This window comes from Megalopta genalis, chromosome 7, assembly GCF_051020955.1.
Source record: "Megalopta genalis isolate 19385.01 chromosome 7, iyMegGena1_principal, whole genome shotgun sequence".
NCBI classification, from domain to species: Eukaryota; Metazoa; Arthropoda; class Insecta; order Hymenoptera; family Halictidae; genus Megalopta; species Megalopta genalis.
The window spans coordinates 9,687,126-9,700,407 of record NC_135019.1 but is presented as its reverse complement, the minus strand read 5'-3'; the positions used below and the strand labels follow the sequence as shown (position 1 = coordinate 9,700,407).

At 38.4% G+C, this 13,282-nt stretch overlaps 1 protein-coding gene across 1 annotated transcript in view; it reads left to right on the top strand.

Moving 5' to 3' along the window:
• LOC117229080 (neurotrimin) overlaps positions 1–13,282 on the top strand; it is a 252,385-nt gene that overhangs the window by 193,385 nt on the left and 45,718 nt on the right. The gene's annotated exons all lie outside the window — the stretch shown is intronic.

Below are 13,282 nucleotides of genomic sequence, written 5' to 3'. Positions count from 1 at the left end.
GCATAAATCATAATTGGACTGCGAATTTGATACATTCGCGGGAAAAATGGGCTGGCGAAACACAGAATAATTTGGCTTCTGCCTTGTTCAACCGACGCAGACAATTTTTCTCTCGCACGAAGTTCCGCGGTCTAATTATAATAGAAATCGTACAAAGTCCCAGCAAATACAACCTTGTTGCTGCTTCGAAACAATATACATTAGTCGCGTTTGGTGCTCGGTAATTCAGCGTTAAGTGGAAACATTCTGGCAACACCTTTGACATTTTTGAGCCATAACAGTACAGCGTTCCCGGCGTAACAATTTACGAAATTGTTAGCTGCGAAGTGGAGCAAGAAAATTATTCACTGTTCAAGGTAAACGTCAGCCAAACAATTTTACGTCATGACAACGCGCGTGTAACAAAGGATGTCATCTTCCTCCTGGAAAGTTCTCGTCGGCGGTGCATGCTCGCTCGACTTCACTAATTACCATTTGTTTATCTCGCTGCGACATCAATTTGCAGAGTCGGTCGAGGTTCGAAAGCGGCCGAAAAATTTCCTGAAAACCACGGCCGTTAACGCTAAACCCACCGCGGTCAAAGCGACCGCTTTCTTATTCTGCAATTCTGCAAAGTTCCGAGACTCTTTCGTGGTAAACGCTTGAATAAGTTATATCAATCGAGCAAGTCTTATAATAAAAACTTTACAAATTCCAAATAAATTCGGTCTTTTCACTTTTGTGATGCAGTACATGCCAGTTAGTATTACTGCTTGGTAGGTTTAGTGTTAATGTTGTATAAAGTGACCGCTTTCTTATTTGGCGATTCTGCAAAGTTCCGAGACTCTTTCGTGGTAAACGCTTGAATAAGTTATATCATTCGAGCAAGTCTTATAATAAAAACTTTAGAAATTCCAAATAAATTCGGTCTTTTCGCTTTTGTGATGCAGTACATGCCAGTTAGTATTACTGCTTGGTAGGTTTAGTGTTAATGTTGTATAAAGTGACCGCTTTCTTATTTGGCAATTCTGCAAAGTTCCGAGACTCTTTCGTGGTAAATGCTTGAATAAGTTATATCATTCGAGCAAGTCTTATAATAAAAACTTTAGAAATTCCAAATAAATTCGGTCTTCTCGCTTTTGTGATGCAGTACATGCCAATTAGTATTACTGCTTGGTAGGTTTAGTGTTAATGTTGTGTAAAGTGACCGCTTTCTTATTTTGCAATTCTGCAAAGTTCCGAGACTCTTTCGTGGTAAACGCTTGAATAAGTTACGTTATTGGAGCAAGTCTTATAATAAAAATTTTACAAATTCCAAATAAATTCGGTCTTCTCGCTTTTGTGATGCAGTACATGCCAGTTAGTATTACTGCTTGGTAGGTTTAGTGTTAATAATTGCGACGCTTGGACGCGCGAGTTTCTTGCTGACCGTCGAACGATTCCCCATTGTAATAATTCCCGCAAAGCCGCGATCGATGCTCTACGACAACATAGGGGAAAAAAAGGCGTAACGTAACGTTTCCCGTGGCGCAAGCAGTATTATTTCGAAACGCCGATACCGTTGTTGCTGAAGAAACTCAATTTCCCAAAAACTGGATGTCAAACGGCGTGTCTCGCAAATTAAATAATGTCGTCGCGAGAATGAAATGCGCCGCCCGCGCGCCGAACGCGACGAGTAATGTGTATGTATGTCTACGATAATGGACAAAATTGCTTTCGGCTTGTCCATTTTGCTGATTGTTTTCGCGCGTCGCGCACCGGCTGTAAATAAAATCCGTAATCTTCGCGCGGTGAAATCGCGGCGCGGCGCTGCGACAAAAATCGAAACATTTTAAACAACGCTCGCTCGCTCGGCTCGGCTCGACTCGGCTCGGCCCCGGTTTTCGACGAGCTCCATTCGCAAAGGACTTTTAATTATTCGCGGAAATGTTACTTCTTACCGGCGTATAACCGGTCGATGTAAATCATTGGGCCGAGCCGAGCATAATGTACTCGCTGGCTCGCGTTCAAGACGCCGATGATGTTACGCTTCGCTACCGACTTTCCGATATTTCCAGTATCATAGCGTATCGTAGATAAGGGAGTCCTTTTGACGGCCACCCTACAAACGGAATAATCTACATATATCATTGATCTCCTTTAATGAAACTTTCGATCGATGCCACCACGAAATCCCCTCCCCTGCCAGGTATTAGATTCGAAATAATAAATTCCGATTGCGACTCACCGCCGGCCATACATACATGCATGTCCAAATATTTGTACGCGCATTCCCGAACGGAATATATATCTTAAAATTGCACGAAATTTTTGTTGCGATGTTGAAGGAGAGCGGCTGCTTTATCAGGCGACGTCTGGGAAAGTTTTTCGAAAAATTGCGATCGATTGGAATGACGAGGAAAACGTAAAAAAAGATACGGAAACTCGATTTCGATGAAATTGCTGAAAATTTTGTTCTGCTATGAAATAGAGAAATTTGGAAACACTTTTATTTTGTCGTTTCAATCAATTCCAGTTTTTGGAAGAATTTTTTCGATATTAAACCAGTCCCACCAGCAGCAAAACAAAATTCAATTTTAAGAAAAGTTATTTTCGTTATTAACCCGAGAAAGATAACCTACGTCGCAGAGGCGCCTGCGAAACTGTTGATTTTTGTTAATTTTTCATAGAGGTCTAGTGATTTAAGTTTCAAATTACTTAAAATATAAAAAAATATAATATAAATGCATTTTATTTTTACAATAATGCCAAACCTTTAAAATGACTAGATTAACTTAAATAAATATCCATTGTTAGTATAAAATTGACGCCTTAGAAAAGCATGCGCCTCTGAAGCGTATGGTTATCTTTTACGTACGTTGTCATATGGTTATCTTTCTAGGGTTAATAACCTGCAGATATTATTCATTTTATTCTTACACGATCAAGAACAGACAGAAATGTTCGCGCAAGCTGTTGAAATTCCAACAACGTTGTTAATTCTAGCGACATTCAAGTTTAATCATCACTTTCGTCGTACGAGAGTGCGCAAAATCAATAAAATCGAACGAAGAGAGTATCTCGTTCTTGAGTACGAATACTTTTACGCGGCCCTGTGCATACGTACATTTGCGTTAGAATCGCTGTTCTCCTGTTATCGAAGGATTTACCGATATGCTCGGATACAGAATTTTCCTTTGAAGCACATCTATTGTAATCGGCCTTACGTTTCCATAGATCGTTCACAATCACGGTATTACAGTAAACCGTAGATTATGCTGATAACATTGATATTGTTTAATACTTGAAAGTGTATTTATTCACGATTAATTTTGATCGACGGATTAAACAGTCGTTATCATTTATTATTTATTGCGTTGCTGTGTTGCGGTAAATTTAACATTTCACTTTAGTCAATTAGTAATTTCAGTCATTCGGTCAAAATTATACTATTGTTAAGCCATTACCGCTGCAATATGAATACGATACAGGTACAAACGATACGATTTGAACGGCATAGATACATATAATGCGAATATAATGCGAATAGATGCACGATAGATATAAATAATAGCGCGTAATAGATATATTTTGCCGCTTTTCCATGGTAGTCGGCGCCGAGAAACAAACAAACGGGGACCGAAATATTCGATTTATTTTCGGCGGGGATCATGGAGAAATGATTTTCCATTCGATATCTCGCGCCTTATTTACCGTGCACGGTTGCATCGAAAGTTTACGCCTCGTCCAGGAGTGCTCGATGTTTATTGCGTTACCCATGACAATAAAATAGAGGAGTCGATCGCCTCGAAATGAAATGTTATGGTATTATTTTCCTGGAGATCTGCCAGGCAAACGCGAATCTTCTGGAAGTAATGAAAATTTGTTCTTGAAAGTTCGATTTTGAGGTCGACGGTTCCCTTGCGTTCCTCTTTTGTATCAATATTATTTGCCGGAGTTATTTGTGCCACTTCCCCACGCCGCGTCCCGACTCCGCACAAATTCGGTTTCTTCGGCTTTCCCTCGAACGCATCGCTTCCTGCTTGCCGGCGCCCGTGTCACTCGGATTTGCCTTTTTACTACGGCCGACCGACGTCTTAATAAATCGAGACGCCGCGATCTGTGCGCGAGAATTGCAAGCCACGCGCGATTTCGACTGCCGCGATTATTGTCGATTTCCGGCGAGAATCCGTCGGAATTGTTTCGCGCGACAGAACGGTTCCGCATCTTTGGCTCCGGACATGCAGTAATTTCTCCCTAATTCGCGCATTTTTGGGAAGAGGAGATACGATTATTCGAGTCGTGCGACTCGTTTTTATAGTTACCGATTGTCAACAATTATAAAAACGAGACGCAAGGCTCGAACAATCGTATCTCTTCTTCCCAAATTGTCCATTTTTCTGCGCAATCCGAGCGCGAATTAGGGAGAAATTCTTGTATTTTCGAAAAATATCATTCGCGTGATTATTGTTTCGTGCAAATTAGAAAGTGCTCGCATCAATTAAAAGGAATTCTGAGATTTGTTGGATTTTGTATTCTGTCCTGAAAAATACAATATAAAATAGTATAAAACTTAGCGATAAGCGTAATTATGTCATTTCCTCATAGTATCGATTATTTGGATAGGACGACTATTACTACTATTTATTGTAGTCTAAAAATCTTTTTGGAAAAAACTGTTACGATCGTAGCAATCTTTTGCTCACAGGCTGAATTTTATGGTCGGAAAGTAGCATAATTTTACGAATACAATTGTAAGACATACTTTTCACTGTACTGAAATTTCGAAGGTTTCCAAGTTTCGTCGATGAAAATGGTTTCTCTGCAATTACTTAGCACGTTAAAAGAATTCGGTGGACTTCTTTGGAGCATTGTTGCGATCGTCGACGAAAAATCAGAACCGTTCCACAAGCACTACCAAAGCCGAAGGAGGTCCGACGCGTACCAGTTAAGGTTCGCAAACCAACTGAGCTGGCCTTAGATCGCATTATTATTTGGCGGCCCATTTTCCAGGTCAAAGCATGAATACAATCCTCTCTCTGGATTTAACATTATTGTCAATTTTCCTCGCGTTTCTAAGGTTCTTATCTCGTTAAAAATTAACGGGATTAGCGACACGAAGTGCCGAGGTGAGAGAAAATAAAATTAACGATTGTTCACGTTTGTACTAAATTTCCTCCTCGCTATAGCATAGTTAACGTTATTGTGCATCGATGTATAACATTATAACGTGACCTTCAAATGACGTTGGACTATCGATTCTTAAAATCATCTGAAACATTCTCTGGAATTTTTAACAGTGAGATTTCTGCTCTAATTTCAAATAATGCAGACACTAAAAGTTCAATTAATTAACTTTCCGGTGAATAAAGTGTTAAATAATTTCGTTCAAATTTTTACCTTCTTTTCTATAAATTATCAAAGAGTATTATTACTCATACTCTTTAAGATAACTTGAAAAAATCGAATATAACACTTTGTGCAATCATTTCCCTATTTATCCACCGATTGTCCAAAGAATTCTATATATATATAATAATTATATATTCTATATATAATAGTAGAAAAGATTGAAATATTTTTGTGATACTGAATTTATCTGGTATTAAAACATTGCTCTGTACACTGGAATTTATCGAGCGTCTGCGACAACGTACACGTGTCACGGCTCCAACACGTTGCAGTAACGAATAGAGGTTGTGCTCACAGAATGATTTCGCCTTCGGTTATGTCGCGACAGTTTAATGACACGCAACACAATATTCATGGTTGTCGCTGTTGCGGAATTGAAAATATTAATAGCGTGGGCGCATCGGGAAGGGAAAGAAACTTCAGCCCCGCTTATTAATCGCCGACATGACAAAGCACGACTCTTTCTCTTTTCACATTACGAGGCAAAACCGTTCCACCTTTATCCGCCGGTAATTTTTTCCTCTCATTGCTCGCCATGGTACAGCGATGCGCTTTTACGTCATAGCAATTCATTCTTACTTACAGAAACGCATCCGCGCATTGTGCCTCCGTTCCATGCAGAAGTGTGAGTCTTGAAAATGAAAAGTCGGGAAGAAAAATGCACGGTATCAACAGGTTCACGTGCGCTTCCTTTCTTCTGTTCGCGAAACAACCCTTTTTACATGACCGAATCAACGTCGGAAACCGAATGCATTTATTCTATTGTGCGTTAGCATTCTTATCGCGCCCTCGATGAAAGCGCGAGCTTGATTATGTCGTTATAAATAATGTTGTGCCGCATAAAACGTGTGCAAACGTAGACATTCGTTTTCATATTTTCTGTTTCTTTGTTGATTGGAATTTCTCTTAATTGGAACCATTCCCGTTTATTTCATGGTTCATTCTTTCCTGCAAGATTTTGTTAACAGATTCGATTGCATTTTTAATCGAATTTTTCGTTGATGAATCGGTCAATGAGTGCTGCGAGCATGATATACCATGAATATACCTAAGTCCCAAAATTATGGTACTTCCGAGAAATAATGGATACCTGAGGTTATTTGAAGTAACTTTTTCCTTAGCGGAAATGCAATCCGCAGCTTTGTTTACGAGTTATTAACGAAAAACGGTGTCCAATGAGAGGCGAGCTTGGCTGGTGCGAGGCAGCCGAGCCAACGGCGCCAGCGGTCGAGCGGTCGAATCCCAGCTCAACCGGCGCGAGGCGGCCGAGTCAACGGCGCCAGCGGTCGAATTCCAACACAGCTGGCGCGAGGCGGCCGAGTCAACGGCGCCAGCCAGCGGTCGAGCGGTCGAATCCCAGTTCCGCTGATTGGCTCGGCCGCCTCGCGCCAGTCAAGCTCGCCTCTCTTTGGACACCGTTTTTCGTTAATAACTCGTAAACAAAGCTGCGGATTGCATTTCTGCTAAGGAAAAAATTACTTCAAATGACCTCAGGAAACCATCATTTCCGAGAAGTATAGTATTTTGGGACTTTGTTGAAACTTGATTCAATTAAAAAATACACAAGTGCGAAGAATAGAAGATAATAGAAGTAATAGAGAAATATATAAAAATTAGAAAATGCAGGCAATCAAGCGCTGATCAAACTTGATCCGACAAATGGAAGAACTTTTTTTTAGCGATGCACAGCAACACAAAAAAATATGTTGCACTCCGACTCTTAAAATTCCGATGCCGATCCAATCTATTGTGAACGATGCTGCAAATAAATACGTTAATACAATCGGGAAACAGAGATGCGGAACGGTCCGCAACGTTAATACGATTGTGCATTAGCATTAGCTAAAATTACAGAAGATTTAAAGGATGTTTAGATGCGAATGGCAAACACTGTTCCGATAATTCGCGTTTGCTATACTTATCAATGCAACCGCAATGATATTTGTAACTGCGACCGAAGCATGATGCATCAGAAGGTCGTTGAAACAATATCCCGTTTTCAAAATATATTCCCGAGCCCTTGTAATTTAATTAATTAACTATATCTGCGGTTTCATACAAGAAAAAAAAGTGCCAAATCTTTCTACAGCGAATCGTTTGCAATTGGAATTTGGAAAGATTTTGTCGCACTCTTTATCAAGTGCAGTCGCGGTCTGCTTATCACTCGCTGGAACAGAATCGCAGCTTTTTTTCCTGAAAAGCTTGCGGGTGGGTAATCGCTCATGAGCACGGGAATGGGAGCCGAAGCTTAAGGTATTAAGCGCCTTTGTCTCGGCTCACGGAAGCAAACAAAGCAGAAATCACATGATAGGTATCCCGGTAATCTCCGGAAAATTTTTGACTATGAAGCACGCGAAGTGGGCGACTGTGTAATTGCAGAATGAATGGTGTAGCAATTAAGTTCGAGCAAAGTTTGAACTCCTCGACTCCCGGATAAAGGCTGTTATTTAGGCGTTTCTGAACATCATGCAGCAACAAAATTGCTATAAATTGGACAATGCGGGGTGTCCCTGGAAGATATGTCCAAACGGACACCGCGTGATTCCTTACGGAATAAAAAGGAAAGAAAATGCAGAATTACTTTCAAATATTACTTTTGTAATATTTCATTCAACAGTCTAAGTTCAGATATAAAGTTCGTACGTCAAGCAGATTCGATGCAGAAAGTACAGATGTAATAATTATCCGTGGATTACAAACAAGTTAAACGTCGTTGTGTCGTCGCGTCGTTGTCTATGATCGCTGCCTGATAGCGATTGTTCTCCGAATAAATTGTCTTCCCGAGACAGAGCCCAGAGAGATCCATCGAAGATTGCCAGCAGTAAAATAACCCAATTACTCGAAGAACTTCGAGAATCGCCTATTAGGAGGGTTACATCGGATATTGGATTACACTATTCTTCTGTTGCGAGATACTTCTGCGAAAAAAGGATTATCGGAACATTTACCGAATTGCATTCTTGTCTACGTCTCGCATTGCGAGCAACTAATTCGAGAAGACCTCCTTGGTATTGCTTCGAACGTTCCTAAGCCACGCCCATGCGAAAGAAAAATTCGCAAAGACTCTGTTACCGGATCATTTTGTCTAGTATGTGTTCGTAGGATCTTTTCAAATTCAAGACGCTGTTTTAATTCGCGAGAAACGAGTTTGAATCGGATCAATTTATTCGGTAATTTAATCAAAAATTCTTTGTTCATCTACGGTAAATAAAAGAATATAAATATTAGGCCGTGTAATGTAAAAGATGGGATCATTCGAAGAGACAGCAGGATTGGTTTCTCAATGCAAACAGATATTAATCAAGATATAGAGTATAGACTTTTTCGATAACGAGTTTCCAACTTTAAACATTGTCTAACTTCGACGATAAATTCGCGATTTCGCACTACGCGACCTAATATTGAACATCCGTGAACTTTTTATTTCGATCTCCCGAAAATCGTTTCTACCCGTATGGAAACTTTGTATAAAACAACTTCTAGAAGGGATGCTGCTGCTGCTCGAATGAGATTTGATTCGAGTAAGAATTCATTCGAATCAAATTTTATTCGAATAAGAATTCATACGAATCAAATTTTATTCGAATAAGAATTCATACGAATCAAATTTTATTCAAATTAGAATTCATACGAATCAAATTTTATTCAAATTAGAATTCATACGAATCAAATTTTATCCAAATTAGAATTCATTCGAATCAAATTTTATCCAAATTAGAATTCATTCGAATCAAATTTTATTCGAATAAGAATTCGTACGAATCAAATTTTATTCAAATTAGAATTCATACGAATCAAATTTTATTCAAATTAGAATTCATACGAATCAAATTTTATCCAAATTAGAATTCATTCGAATCAAATTTTATCCAAATTAGAATTCATTCGAATCAAATTTTATTCGAATAAGAATTCGTACGAATCAAATTTTATTCGAATAAGAATTCATACGAATCAAATTTTATCCAAATTAGAATTCATTCGAATCAAATTTTATTCGAATAAGAATTCATTCGAATCAAATTTTATTCGAATAAGAATTCATTAGAACAAGAATATATTCGAATAAGAATTCATTAGAACAAGAATGTATTCGAGTAAGAATACATTGAAACAAGAATGTATTCGAATAGGATTTTATTCGAATAAGAATTCATTAGAACAAGAATGTATTCGAATAAGAATTCATTAGAGAACAAGAATGTATTCGAATACGATTTTATTCGAATAAGGATTTATTCGTACAGAAATTCATATAGGAAATAATCGATTGGTACGAAAATTATTAAATATAAAGTATTTTTTTTCCAATAAAGAATTATTCGAATAAAATATTCGACTAGAAACAATTCATTCGAATAATGCTCAACTCTAGCTTTAATCACTGTAGCTGAGAAGGAAACGGTATAACAGCAAGGGGTTAAAAGAAAAGCGCATTCATTTTCCCAGGAAAGCTTCCTAAAGGCCCAGACCTTTTTCAAACCGTTGACCAGGCACAGCGCCTTAATTATCAATTTTTATTTCGCTCGTTTCTTTTCAATGGCGGCGCATGTTCTCGCGACGGAAACGCACGACTAGACGGAAGGCGAATGGAGCGAAGAGTGCGGGCCCGCTGTAAATAGCTAAATAATCGTAGCTCAGAGGCATTCTTAGCGCATTTCCGCACGTTCGCGACGCGAACTGCATTCCACGTAGCTATCATAATCCGCGTAAGATACGAGCCTGCCATAATAAAAGTCCGGACACCGTCCGTCCAAACGGTCTCCCGTTTTAGGAACAGCACGGTCTGGGCTAAGCACAACCTATTTTCGAAACGTACCGGCGGAACGTTTTATATTCCGTTTAGCGATCGATTTTGTAATTTGCCGAATTTACTGGGTCGACCGAAAAGTCTTCGCGAACTTTTTGCCGCTGCGGAAATCACCGACAAAATTCCTTATTGGCTCCCGGCGCGTCCGAGAAGTATAATCGTTTTAAAACCGCACCGCTATACATTCGTTTCTGGAGGGAACAGATATCCGCCCGAATTCGTGAGACACATTTGTTTTCTTGGCAGCGCAGCGATTCCGGATTATTGGACGAGGAAACTTTATTTAAAGTAAAGTAAACATTTTTATGCATGGCACGCGAACATTCATGAAGACCAAGGAAATAAAAATGAATACTACTTTCGGTTTATCTCTGTCATAAAAGTCTCCATGTCCGGGAAGAAATTTTTCTCTCATTATGTTGTTACTAAAAATAACCTATAAAAATGGTAATGTCGATTTTACCGTTGTAAGTTCTTTATTATAAAAATCGGCGTTGTGTCGGTGTTATTGAAAGAACGCGTGCAGAGATTTGTAAAAAAACAAAAACGATGGCAGGACTGTTTACAAGCGAGATGACATACTGTTCCAAAGCCTGGATAATAAATAGTTTTATTTTAAATCGCGCACACGTAACTATTTACCCTTCAAAGCTCAATTCAGGAAAATGTTTATAGATTCAGATGTTTATCTCGTTCAGGCTAGACTGGAATCGCTGGCACAGAGGAGAAATCTTTTTTCCGATCGCAATTCCTATCAACTGGCTTGTAAACTGTGAATTTTTCATCTGTTGAAGCTCAGCAGGGGGAAATGTTTGAAAAAATTCATTGAAAAGTTCGTTAGAATGAAATCTCATTTTCTGGATTTCAAATCTTAAAGTAGTAAAATATTTAACCCTAGAAAGATAACCATATGACAACGTACGTAAAAGATAACCATACGCTTCAGAGGCGCATGCTTTTCTAAGGCGTCAATTTTATACTAACAATGGATATTTATTTAAGTTAATCTAGTCATTTTAAAGGTTTGGCATTATTGTAAAAATAAAATGCATTTATGTTATATTTTTTTATATTTCAAGTAATTTTAAACTTAAATCACTAGACCTCTATGAAAAATTAACAAAAATCAACAGTCTTCGCAGGCGCCTCTGCGACGTAGGTTATCTTTCTCGGGTTAAACAAGTTTAACGAGAAGTTCGTTTTCAGGATTGAAAATACAGTATTTAGTTATAATGATAGAAAATAGCAAATGCAGCTCGTGACAAAAAGAATTTGTCGAATATAATAGAGGGAAGAAAAAGAATCAGGCAATCGCATTTACCACAAAATGGTCGGAGTACTCGACTCGCTGATCTGTAAAACAATGCCCCCACGTTCAAGATACAACAGCGTCACGCAACATTTATAAAGGTACTTTGAAGCATCGATCGTTCTACATGCATAGCGAGACTTCATCTTTTTCTTTTTCGGTTCTCTAACTGTGTCACTGTGCTAGCATTTCCCATATGTAACGATTTACTATAGTATACGTATACATCGACTTTTCTGTACATAACGATTACGTATCAGCTGCTATTTGCTGCGAATTTTACGACATGCGCGTCTGCAAATATTTGTAAGAAGGCTCTATATGCGACTGTCACGTCGACCGCAATCTTTAGCAGAATCGAAGTTTGAGTTTCAATCCCTCGGATTAGGCCAGATTAAATTCTCGAACGTGTCCGACAACTTTCTGCAGCGTATATTATGCAGTCCATTTGTTCGCACGATATAATTACTATAACGTATAGTTCGTAAATTTTTCACTGAAATAAAAATCCATACGAATCCACTTTCGTACGATTCAGTATATAATATTATTCACATGTAATATAAATATTAATATAATTAATATACAATAATATAATATATAATTAATTAATAATTATAATTAATATATAATATAATATCAATATAATATTATTCAGTTTATAATATTGACAGTTGCTTTCAAAAGATCGTGCAGAATTTTTAGTCATTTCTCCAAATTTTGCAGAGTTCACGGGTTTTCGATCAAAAGTATGAACTTTCACCGTACTTATAACCGGCCTCAGTGCATAAAACGTTCGTGCCCAATCATCGAGGAATAATACGATTTCCTTCCCATCGAAATATGCACAATGCGTGGCGGAACAATCAACGAAATTGTTCTTATTACGGAATGAAATGTGCTACTCGCTGTGAAACTACATATATTCAAATATATCAGAGATATGAAATTTGTCTCCTCTGCGCTGCGAATGTTCGGCTTTCGAATAGAGACATATGTGATTTATCAGTGATATATTAAGCGATTTACTAGCGATTTATCACTAGCGAGTGTCTAGCATGAATAGTAACTTCTTCAAATCGAGTTCCGTTAATATTTTATGAATCAAAAGGATAAGCTATTAGAGCATATTAATGATCATTTCTGCTGCCGAATGAGTATGCACAGACAATAACAGTGAGAATCATAATTAAGGAGAACAATAACTATTAACTCTAATGACTCTGGTAATCACTCTCGTACATTTCACGCAAAACTGAATAGGTCACGCGTAAAACAGTACACTTCTAAAAAATTCAAAAATAATACTTTATTACTTTCATAGAAATTATTAAAAAAAAAAAGAAGGAAGGAAACAAATTCCTACGTGGCGCTTCTATTTTGCAATTAATAGCAGACAACTTTTATGTCGCATATTTCGGCCGTGGAAATTCGACGAATATGAATCATCAAATGTGTTCTGCCCCGACGGAACCGCTGAGAGTTGAAAAGAAAAATAATTCTAGTTCGAATGTAATATCGCGGGCCACCCGTTAGGCGACTAATTTGCGCACAGACTGTAACAAGATTCCGTTGCATGTCAGAAGTTGTAACGTCCCAGGGAAACGGAGTTGTCCGATGTCTATTCTGCTCTTACGATACAATGGGACAATGAGACATTTACAATAGTGCCATGCTCAACAATAACTTCCTTTCCACGGTATGGCTTGAATGACAGCGATGTACATGCTTTGAGATGCCATATGACTGTTCTGAGCATCCCTGCGTACAGCTGGGTTCACCAGACATATCGC